The sequence below is a fragment of the Saccostrea cucullata genome, unplaced genomic scaffold (assembly GCF_032062105.1).
Source record: "Saccostrea cucullata isolate Sc308-1 unplaced genomic scaffold, CSIRO_AGI_Scuc_v1 ctg2460, whole genome shotgun sequence".
Lineage (NCBI taxonomy): Eukaryota > Metazoa > Mollusca > Bivalvia > Ostreida > Ostreidae > Saccostrea > Saccostrea cuccullata.
Window position 1 is genome coordinate 72,195 of NW_026924535.1, and position 12,151 is coordinate 84,345.

Genomic DNA, 12,151 nt, shown 5'->3' on the forward strand with positions numbered 1-12,151 from the left:
TATGCTCTGTTTACAGATCTGTAAGTATGGAGTTTTCCCGTGGTCCGTGTGTTATACACTGTTTACAGATCTGTATGTATGGAGTTTTCCCGTGGTCCGTGTGTTATACACTGTTTACAGATCTGTATGTATGGAGTTTTCCCGTGGTCCGTGTGTTATGCACTGGTCCGTGTGTTATGCACTGCTTACAGATCTGTGTGTATGGAGTTTTCCCGTGGTCCGTGTGTTATGCACTGTTTACAGATCTGTTTGTATGGAGTTTTTCCGTGGTCCGTGTGTTCTACACTGTTTACAGATCTTTTCCCGTGGTCTGTGTGTTATGCACTGTTTACATATCTGTATGTATGGATTTTTCCCGTGGTCCGTGTGTTATGCTCTGTTTACAGATCTGTAAGTATGGAGTTTTCCCGTGGTCCGTGTGTCATACACTGTTTACAGATCTGTATGTATGGAGTTTTCCCGTGGTCCGTGTGTTATACACTGTTTACAGATCTGTATGTATGGAGTTTTCCCGTGGTCCGTGTGTTATGCACTGTTTACAGATCTGTATGTATGGAGTTTTCCCGTGGTCCGTGTGTTATGCACTGTTTACAGATCTGTATGTATGGAGTTTTCCCGTGGTCCGTGTGTTATGCACTGTTTACAGATTTGTGTGTATGGAGTTTTCCCGTGGTCCGTTTGTTACGCACTGTTTACAGATCTGTGTGTATGGAGTTTTCCCGTGGTCCGTGTGTTATGCACTGTTTACAGATCTGTGTGTATGGAGTTTTCCCGTGGTCCGTGTGTTATGCACTGTTTACAGATCTGTATGTATGGAGTTTTCCCGTGGTCCGTGTGTTATACACTGTTTACAGATCTGTATGTATGGAGTTTTCTTGTAGATCGATCAATGGTCGTCATATTCACTTTTTTTCATAAAGGAGTTTAGATTCTGACCTTTTGAATAATTTTTTCTCTGTATCCATAGATTGAATTATTTTAATCATATTTTTCTTTCATACAATATATTTGAATTCTATAATGTCATTTGAACTATATATCTAATTTAAAACCTATGTTGAAATTCCATAAATCATTTAGTAAGGAACATCTATATTTTGTGAGATAGATTATGTATAAGTATAGAATTGTTCTACTTCAAGGAACAGAACGATAAAGTCTGGATTCCTATATTTCCAGGCAGACTACACATAACGTTATTTTTGAAGCGAGATAATTGTTGGCGATCCTGTGACAGAAATAGCAACTATATAATGTGATATACGTAACAAAAAATATTAAGACTGTTGAATGCAAGATCCAATTTCCTTAAGATTTTGTTTTAATGTTATTTGGCATGTATTTTCAAAACACATGTTATCGTAACGATAATTTTTAAATCAAATACATCTTAAGAAAATATTTATATGCATATTAACAACACATATTCAGGTGAAAAGGTATCGTCAGTTATTCAGGTTTGCAGATAAAGATTCGCTAAGTGTTTCTATGGCAGCCATTGGCAGGCCTTTTTACTATTTATTCATAAAATAAAAAATTTCTTTTAATAAGAAGATAACTCTTTAGTTTACAGAGATATCTCTTTGATTAATAGAGATATTTTTATACCTTAGAGAGATACCTCTTTAAACAAAAGATATATCTCTCTAAACAAAAGAGATATCTTTTTGAACAAAAGAGATATCTCTTTTTGTAAGAGAGATATCTGTTTTACTTAGAGAGATATCTCTTTAAACGAGAGAGATATCTCTTTAAACGAGAGATATTTCTTTAACAAGGTTTAAAAAGATATCTTTCTTAGTTAGAGAGATATCTCTTTAGATTTGCAAAAAGAGATATCTTTCTAAGCTATTTTTAAAGAGATATCTCTTTTCATGAAAGAGATATCTCTTTTCCACTGATCCTTGAAATAAAATAATAGGTTCTCCACTTCAAAACGAAAGTGAAACAGGAAGTTATCAAAGTCTCTTGAATAGTTTTGCTGTTATAAGAAGAAGACTGAGCATGCAATACCCAGAATAATATATGTACTATGTAGACAAAAATGTTTTAAATCCTTTGTAAGAAACAATAAATGATAATGGCAACTTCGTTGATCAAATGCTAAAAGTTTAATATAAAGGAAAACAAAAGTAAGCATATTTATATAATCTCAAATGCAATGGACCGAATTTTCTCAATTTATGAAATAATCGACTATTATGAATATGAAATCTAGACAACACTGAATTATTTGTCATGTTTAGTAAAGCTATAATGTAGAATATAGGAATATGTCAAAATTCAAAAATACTTTAATGTACTTCCGTGAATAAAAGGCTTACTTCCGGTAGAGGAGAAGTCATTTAAATACAAGAGGCCCAGGGGCCACAGCGCTCACCTGAGCACATCAGGCTTGAATTTACTCCCACCCCCCCCACCCCCCTCCAGGCGTTCATCATTTGAACAAACTAGAATCTACACTACCTGAGAATGATTCCATATAAATATCACTAATCATAGCTTTGAATTACTTGTAAAGAAGATTTTAAAAGGTTTCCCTATATATCCCTAAGTAAAACTTGGGTCGGCCATTTTGGCCCCACCCTAGCCCCAGGGGTCATGATTTGAAAAAACTTAAATCTGCACTACCTGAGGATGATTCCACATGAGTTTTATCTTTCCTGGCCCAGTGGTTCTGGAGAAGAAGATTTTTAAAGATTTTTCCTATATATTCCCATGTAAAACTTGGGTTGGCCATTTTGGCCCCACCCTTGCCCCAGGGGTCATGATTTGAACAAACTTGTATCTACACTACCTGAGGAGGATTCCACATGAGTTTCATCTTTCCTGGCCCAGTGGTTCTGGAGAAGAAGATTTTTTAAAGATTTTTCCTATATATTCCTTTGTAAAACTAGGGTTGGCCATTTTGGCCCCACCCTAGCCCCGGGGGTCATGATTTGAACAAACTTGTATCTACACTACCTGAGGATGATTCCACGTGAGTTTCATCTTTCCTGGGTTAGTGGTTCTGGAGAAGAAGATTTTTAAAGATTTTTCCTATATATTCCTATGTAAAATGGCCATTTTGGCCCCACCCTTGCCCCGGGGGTCATGATTTGAACAAACTTGAATCTGCACTACCTGAGAATGATTCCACATGATTTTTATCTTTCCTGGCCCAGTGGTTCTGGAGAAGAAGATTTTTAAAGATTTTTCCTATACATGTATATTCCTATGTAAAACTTGGGTCGGCCATTTTGGCCCCACCCTTGCCCCAGGGGTCATGATTTGAACAAACTTGAATCTACACTACCTGAGGATGATTCCACATGAGTTTCATCTTTCCTGTCCTAGTGGTTCTGGAGAAGAAGATTTTTAAAGATTTTTCCTATATATTCCTATGTAAAACTAGGGTCGGCCATTTTGGCCCCACCCTTGCCCCAGGGGTCATGATTTGAACAAACTAGAATCTACACTACCTGAGGAGGATTCCACATGAGTTTCATCTTTCCTGGCCCAGTGGTTCTGGAGAAGAAGATTTTTAAAGATTTTTCCTATATATTTCTATGTAAAACTTGGGTCGGCCATTTTGGCCCCACCCTTGCCCCGGGGGTCATGATTTGAACAAACTTTCCACACTTGAGGATGATTCCACATGAGTTTCATCTTTCCTGGCCCAGTGGTTATAGAGAAGAAGATTTTTAAAGATTTTTCATATATTATCCTATGTAAAACTTGGGTCGGCCATTTTGGCCCCACCCTTGCCCCGGGGGTCATGATTTGAACAAACTTGAATCCACACTACCTGAGGATGATTCCACATGAGTTTCATCTTTCCTGGCCCAGCGGTTCTGGAGAAGAAGATTTTTTAAAAATGCCATTAATTTTTAACAAATTCATGATTATCTCCCCTTGGAAAAGGGTGTGGCCTTTCATTTGAACAAACTTGAATCCCCTTTACCCAAGGATACTTTGTGCCAAGTTTGGTTGAAATTGGCCCAGTTTTTCTTGAGAAGAAGATGAAAATTTGAAAAGTTTACGACGACAACGACAACAACAACAACGACAACGACAACGACGACAGACAACGGACAAATTTTGATCAGAAAAGCTCACTTGAGCCTTCGGCTCAGGTGAGCTAATAAATAATGAAGAGATATATTTCTTTGCAAAAAAGAGATATCTCTTTTTGCTTGAAAGATTTTTTATACACCTTTGAAAGATATCTCTTTCATTTTAAGAGATATCTCTTGAGATAAACTAAGAGAGATATCTTTAATACTTTTAAGGAATGAGTCTAATTCTTTACCAAATTATTCGATTATAACCTGCTTTGGGTTTAAACCTGACCCAAACCAGGTTAAAATCGAATAATTTGGCCAAGAATTAGAGTCATTCCTTATAATTTAATTTCAAAATAATTAATCAAATGTGAGTGTAAAATTGTGCTGTTTTTTATGAGTTCAGATTTGCCGCTTAATAATTCATTCCTAGTAACGGAAGTAATGTGAAACAAGGGGAGGTAATAACTGATACACAGATTCTAGAAGCCATGATGTTTGTTTACATGAGGTAAGATCGAGCTACTGTTTGAGGTTAAAGGTACATTTATTAAATCTGGAATTTTCCATGAATTCCAAGGACTGGAAATGAGGGGATTGCATGGATACAGATGATTCAGCTGGTTGTCAAGGGGGTGTGTCCCCATACCAAACCAGGTTATTGAGAAATAATTTGCGTTCCTTTCTGGAAATCAAAAAATGAGAGACTAGAATACAAACAAAATTAAAATATTAAGAGATATCTCTTTATCTTGGAAAGATATCTCCAAAAATAAAAGAGATATCTCTCTAGGTGAAAGAGATATTTCTTTAACGTTTAGAGATATTTCTTTAAACGAAAGAGATCGATATCTCTCAAGGAGAAAGTGATAAATATCTGTTCAAGTGGAAGAGATATATCTCTTATCAAAAGAGACATCTCTAAATTTAGGAGATATTTCTTTCTCAATAGATATCTCTTCAAGATGGGAGATATCTATATTTTTAAGAGATATCTCTCTAAATTGAGAGATATCTCTGTAATTTTCCGATAAATTTTATTTTCCGAATAAATAGCAAAAGTGCTTGCCATATGTTTCCTTTCCCAAAACAATTACATGAATATTCTTTTAAGAAATCAAATTTTAATTCAAATTTCGGGATTATACATTTGTAGTAGCATTTTAAGAAAATAACAGTGATGTATTTCTATACAACAAATAGGTATTATACTTACCCGGGTGCGCTAGTTCTCAACGCGTATACTAGATAGCAGCTATTTAAATAGGTTACTTAGAACTATATCTTCCATGCGATGTCCTTATTTTTTCTCCTTTAATCTAGGTAGATTTGTCTATATCTACTAACGGAGAGGTGTCAGTTTTTATCTTATATTTAGTAATGTACGTTTATATAATCCAGAAATTTCCAGATGAGCATTGCAATCAAAAGTTGTTAATAAAAAGGCGTTCTTTTTCAAAATAAACGGTTATTTTCCAGGGAAAAAAGTCGTATTAAAAAATGTTCAGTAGTTGAATTCTATTTTTGTCTATTTTTTTAAAAATTGCATTTCGAACTAAAATTTATAATTTGCAACTTTCAAATGGTCAAACACAGCATTTAGTCTGTCAAAGCACCGATGTTTGCGTAAAAGGAGATGGGTGAACATGACCAGAGATAAGTCCATAGCGTGACAAACATGAAGGTGAAAAATTAAATCTCAATTTTATCAAAATTTTCCTTAATATTTCACATAACATTAGAGTATACTTTATGTAAAATCTCTACAACTTGCACAAATCTCATGAAAATTGAAGTTATTTGCCTATGAAATATTATACACACACGAAAGAGGACAAAACGAGTCATTTTTTCACACTATAGCACTATTTTTCGATATGAGCGGGTCTTCTCTCCATTTTTTTTGAAAGGTAACCCTCAAAGTTGGCATAAAAACATACATATTTTGGTTTCCAAAATTATGGAGCAATGACCCACTATACCTTAAAAATATAAGTTTATGACATAACTTTCGTATCTTTTCGAGAAATACTTGAAGTCCCTTAAGTCAATGGTCATATCACAAACATGATTTAAATGCCACACTTCATCAGGACTTGTGTAGCGTAGTGGTTAGCGTGCTAGTCTCAATAGAGAATGCAACTCAGGATTTTTATTGCCAGGGTTCGAACCCAATGGATACTAGTACCACATTATTTTTCTTTATAAAAGAATAAATTTTAACGAAAAATTTTCCTCAAAACTTTTTGTTTATCATGATTTTACAAAAATCAGTAATGAGAACTTCACTCTAAATACTATAAAATCACAATTTGAATATGATTTTTATATATCTGAAGCTTGTGGGTTTTTTGCACGTTAAGTTCACCCATCTCCTTTGGTGTAGAAGTCCTTTAGGGCAAGCCTGTCCTAAAAATTTAATTATGAAGTATATATATTTGATTTATTTTGATCTCAGGAATATTCTTTTTTACATTCCGGGACAAGATAATTTTTTTCTTTTTTTCCCTCTTATCCCTTCAACAAAAATGTTAAAATTTTCCTGAGAAAAGATTTTCCCACCTACCTACCGACCTACCGGACCAATTACAACTTTATTTTATGAATTTACCCTAAAAATTCTAATAATTGGATTTTAAGTGACAAAAAATTGTTTAGATTTTTTAAGGATGGTTGCAGATAAGTACAATTATGATCATCGAAAAAGTTTGCAAATTTTTAATACCTTTTCTTCTAGGAATTTGTTATTTTTATCATTTGCAAAATAGATTTAGAAACATCTACCAATTGAGGCATTAATTTTTGTTTGTTTGTGTCATCTATCCTTAAACAAAAAAAAAGAAAAAAAATTTTAAAAGCCATAAAATTTCAAAAGTAGGTCATGGTGACCTGTTTATCAGTTGACGATCTCCGAGGATCCAACATACTTTGTCTGATAAAGTTTGATGATCCTAAGCCAATTAGATTTAAAACCTCTTTTCAGTTAATGTTCTCTGAGGAAAATACATTCACTGAAACGTTTGAAGATCATCGCCCTTTAAGTGTCCCATATATGCTTCTGAAACAAGTTGAAAAATAATGCCTGCAAAATTCAAAAACAAGAGGCCCAGGGGCCACAGCGCTCACCTGAGCACATCGGGCTTGAATTTATCCCCCCCCCCTCCAGGCGTTCATCATTTGAACAAATTAGAATCTACACTACCTGAGGATGATTCCATATAAATATCACTAATCATAGCTTTGAAGTACTTGAAAAGAAGATTTTAAAAGGTTTCCCTATATATCCCTATGTAAAACTTGGGTCGGCCATTTTGGCCCCACCCTAGCCCCGGGGGTCATGATTTGAACAAACTTGAATCTACACTACCTGAGGATGATTCCACATGAGTTTCATCTTTCCTGGCCCAGTGGTTCTCGAGAAGAAGATTTTTAAAGATTTTCCTAATATATATTCCTATGTAAAACTTGATTCCACATTAGTTTCATCTTTCCTGGCCCAGTGGTTCTGGAGAAGAAGATTTTTAAAGATTTTTCCTATATATTCCTATCGGCCATTTTGGCCCCACCCTTGCCCCAGGGGTCATGATTTGAACAAACTTGAATCTACACTACCTGAGGATGATTCCACATGAGTTTCATCTTTCCTGGCCCAGTGGTTCTCGAGAAGAAGATTTTTAAAGATTTTTCATATATATTTCTATGTAAAACTTGGGTCGGCCATTTTGGCCCCACCCTTGCCCCGGGGGTCATGATTTGAACAAACTTGAATCTACACTACCTGAGGATGATTCCACATTAGTTTCATCTTTCCTGGCCCAGTGGTTCTGGAGAAGAAGATTTTTAAAGATTTTTCCTATATATTCCTATGTAAAACTTGGGTCGGCCATTTTGGCCCCACCCTTGCCCCAGGGGTCATGATTTGAACAAACTTGAATCTACACTACCTGAGGATGATTCCACATGGGTTTCATCTTTCCTGGCCCAGTGGTTCTCGAGAAGAAGATTTTTAAAGATTTTTCCTATATATTCCTATGTAAAACAAGGGTCGGCCATTTTGGCCCCACCCTTGCCCCAGGGGTCACGATTTAAACAAACTTGAATCTACACTACCTGAGGATGATTCCACATGAGTTTCATCTTTCCTGGCCCAGTGGTTCTGGAGAAGAAGATTTTTAAAGATTTTTCCTATATATTCCTATGTAAAACTTGGGTCGGCCATTTTGGCCCCACCCTTGCCCCGGGGGTCATGATTTGAACAAACTTGAATCTACACTACCTGAGGATGATTCCACATTAGTTTCATCTTTCCTGGCCCAGTGGTTCTCGAGAAGAAGATTTTTAAAGATTTTTTCTATATATTCCTATGTAAAACTTGGGTCGGCCATTTTGGCCCCACCCTTGCCCCAGGGGTCATGATTTGAACAAACTTGAATCTACACTACCTGAGGATGATTCCACATGAGTTTCATCTTTCCTGGCCCAGTGGTTCTCGAGAGAAGAAGATTTTATAAAGATTTTTCCTATATATTCCTATTTTTGTATATAAAACAAGGCCCCACCCTTGCCCCAGGGGTCCTGATTTGAACAAACTTGAATCTACACTACCTGAGGATGATTCCACATGAGTTTCATCTTTCCTGGCCCAGTGGTTCTCGAGAAGAAGGTTTTTAAAGATTTTTCATATATATTCCGGCCATTTTGGCCCCACCCTTGCCCCGGGGGTCATGATTTGAACAAACTTGAATCTACACTACCTGAGGATGATTCCACATGAGTTTCATCTTTCCTGGCCCAGTGGTTCTGGAGAAGAAGATTTTTAAAGATTTTTCCTATATATTCCTATGTAAAACTTGGGTCGGCCATTTTGGCCCCACCCTTGCCCCGGGGGTCATGATTTGAACAAACTTGAATCTACACTACCTGAGGATGATTCCACATGAGTTTCATCTTTCCTGGCCCAGTGGTTCTGGAGAAGAAGATTTTTAAAGATTTTTCCTATATATTCCTATGTAAAACTTGGGTCGGCCATTTTGGAACAAATTTGAATCCCTGAGGATGATTCCACATTAGTTTCATCTTTACTGGCCCAGTGGTTCTCGAGAAGAAGATTTTTAAAAAATTTTCATATATATTCCCCGGGGGTCCTGATTTGAACAAACTTGAATCTACACTACCTGAGGATGCTTCCACATACGTTTCATCTTTCCTGGCCCAGTGGTTCTGGAGAAGAAGATTTTTAAAGATTTTTCCTATATATTCCTATGTAAAACTTGGGTCGGCCATTTTGGCCCCACCCTTCCCCCGGGGGTCCTGATTTGAACAAACTTGAATCTACACTACCTGAGGATGCTTCCACATGAGTTTCATCTTTCCTGGCCCAGCGGTTCTGGAGAAGAAGATTTTTTAAAAATGCCACTAATTTTTAACAAATTCATGATTATCTCCCCTTGGAAAAGGGCGTGGCCCTTCATTTGAACAAACTTGAATTCCCTTCAACCAAGGATACTCTGTGCCAAGTTTGGTTGAAATTGGCCCAGTGGTTTTTGAGGAGAAGATGAAAATGTGAAAAGTTTACAACGACGACGACAACAACGACAACGACAGACGACGGACAAATTTTGATCAGAAAAGCTCACTTGAGCCTACCGCTCAGGTGAGCTAACAAGGTCACAATAACCTACTTTTGAGTGAACATGATATGACAAACTAAATGTATCAACTGATAAAATTTGATGATCCTAGACCTAATAGATACTAAAACATAGGTAATCAGAGATTACAGAGATCACCCCCAGTGAATGTTGTCTTCAAGTAAGGCAAAGTTCCACAATTAACTAACAGTCTAGAATTTAACATCCCAAAATGCAAAATTGATCTGAGAGGGCTTGCAGTAACTTGGAAATAGACCTATCCAAAAACTTCAAACCAGTCGCCCATCAAAAAAATGTCATTCATATCCAGCATCTGAAGCAAGTTTGAGATTGTACATCTCTTGATGCATCATCTGTGCAATATAGGAATATAATTTCTTGGTGATAGACCTGCATACATAACTTTTATCTGGTCCATTATCTGGAACAAGTCGGATCCAGCATCCGAAGCAAGTCAATTAGTTTACATCCTTAGATGTATCATCCATATAATTTTGCTCAAACATAGGGCATATACCTGCTTTAGAATGAACCTGCTCCAAAATCTTGAATTTCATTACTCATCCAGAAAATGTAGGTCAGATCCAGCGTCCGAAGCAAGCCTGGTAGCATGCATCCTTAGATGTACTTGGAAATGTTCTTTTTAAGTACTTCTACATGTCCTATATTGATCAGATATGCATGGAAGATACTTCGTGTGTTTCATTGCTGCAATTTCAGCAAAGGAATGACCAGGTTAATGTTTTAGAAGCAGGTTAACATTTTGGTACAGTTTTGGTGTATGTTTTATTTCAGTAACTATAAACCCTTTGATGACCAAACTTGCATGGATGATACATCAAAGGATGCATATAACCAGGCTTGCTTCGGATGCTAGATCTGACGTTCATTTTCCGGATGAGTGAACAAGTTAATCTTTTGGTGTAGGTTTTATTTCCAAGTAACTATAAGCCCTATGATGACCAAAATTGGATGACTGATGTATCTAAAGATGCATACTATTATGCTTCTTTTGGATGCTGAATCTGGCCAATATTTTACAGAGTGAACAGGTAGATGTTTTGGTGCAGGTCTCATTTCTAAGTAACTGTGAGCCCTATGATGACAAAAAATGCATACAGTGTAGATGATACATCTAAGGATGCATACAACCACGTTTCCTTGGGATCTGGATCTGGCCAACATTTTCTGAATGAGTAAAAAAGATCAGTTTTTTAATGCAGGTCTCATTTCCAAGTAACTTTGAGCCCTCTGTTGATCAAACAGGCAAGGATGAAACATCTTAGGACGCACACTAATGAACTTGCTTCGGATGCTGAATCTGACCTACGTTTTATTGATGATTGAGCAGGTAAGAGTTTTTGAAGCAGGTTCTTCTTAAGCAGGTATATGCCCTATGTTTGAGTAAACTTGCATGGATGATGCTTTTAAGAATACACACTAATGGATGATGAATCTGACATTTTCCAGATAATGGACCATGTACATGTAAATGTTATGGGTGCAGGTCTACAACAAGGAACTATAAAGTCTATATAAAACCAAAGAAGATGGGTGCATTTGGCGTGCGATCTGCATGAATCATTTATGGTTTAAATGTCCATGTTTTGGTTGGCTAAACATAGCTGGTCAGATTTTACAAACACGTCCATAGGTTTTTTTTCATTTAGTTTGACCTTGTGAGATTGTAACATTTATGTCCTTTTTTCCTAGGGGGTACTACAACATAGTAATGTTTCACAAAAAAATAAACATCTAAAAAAAATTAATGCATAGATACATGATACGTGTACATGTACATTACAGAATAGAAGATTGGAATTGATTTCGCGTGAGAACCAAACTGAAATAAAATTTATCTTATTCAAAATTTTAATACATCAGTACATCAAAACTGACAAAATAAATGGTTGTTTGCATGAAAAAAAAATTAACGCCCCATGCCAGCCTCGAACCAAAAACTTTTCGCTTCGAGTGCACTGAACAGACAGCCCTACTTACTGAGCTATCACCGCCACAACTATACAAATGAATTTAAAAGGACAGAGAAGCACCACATTCACACATTTGGATTTTTTTGGGAAAAAGTTCATTTTTCGTGGTCTCTGGGTCTTCTCTCCATTTTTTAAAAATGTGTATTTGTTTCTTTGAATTAAAATACACACAAATAAGTTTTCAAAATCATGGAGAGAAGACCCAGAGAAAGAAAAATTTTAGAAAAACGTGTTTAAAAATGTACAATTTTATACCAAATGTCTGATCTGGCCAATTTTCAAGTTATTTTTTAGCAAATCAAAGCTCAATTTTGGGGAAATATTTTCCTTTCCTTTTGCACAGGAACTCGATAAATAACAAAAATGTTAAAATTTCATGTGACATGAGGATAACATTTTCACTTTTCAATTACGCCCAGATTCCTGCCGAATGCCAATCAAAAGCGCCCTCGTTCTTTGCAAA

At 36.2% G+C, this 12,151-nt stretch overlaps 1 protein-coding gene across 1 annotated transcript in view; it reads right to left on the reverse strand.

The window, feature by feature from the left end:
• LOC134266665 (uncharacterized) overlaps nt 1-5,295 on the reverse strand; it is a 45,146-nt gene extending 39,851 nt beyond the window's left edge. Inside the window, exon 1 of the mRNA XM_062748879.1 lies at nt 5,260-5,295. The gene's annotated coding sequence lies outside the window, so the exon portion shown is untranslated. The remainder of the gene's footprint in view (nt 1-5,259) is intronic.
• Between the last annotated feature and the right edge of the window lie 6,856 nt (nt 5,296-12,151).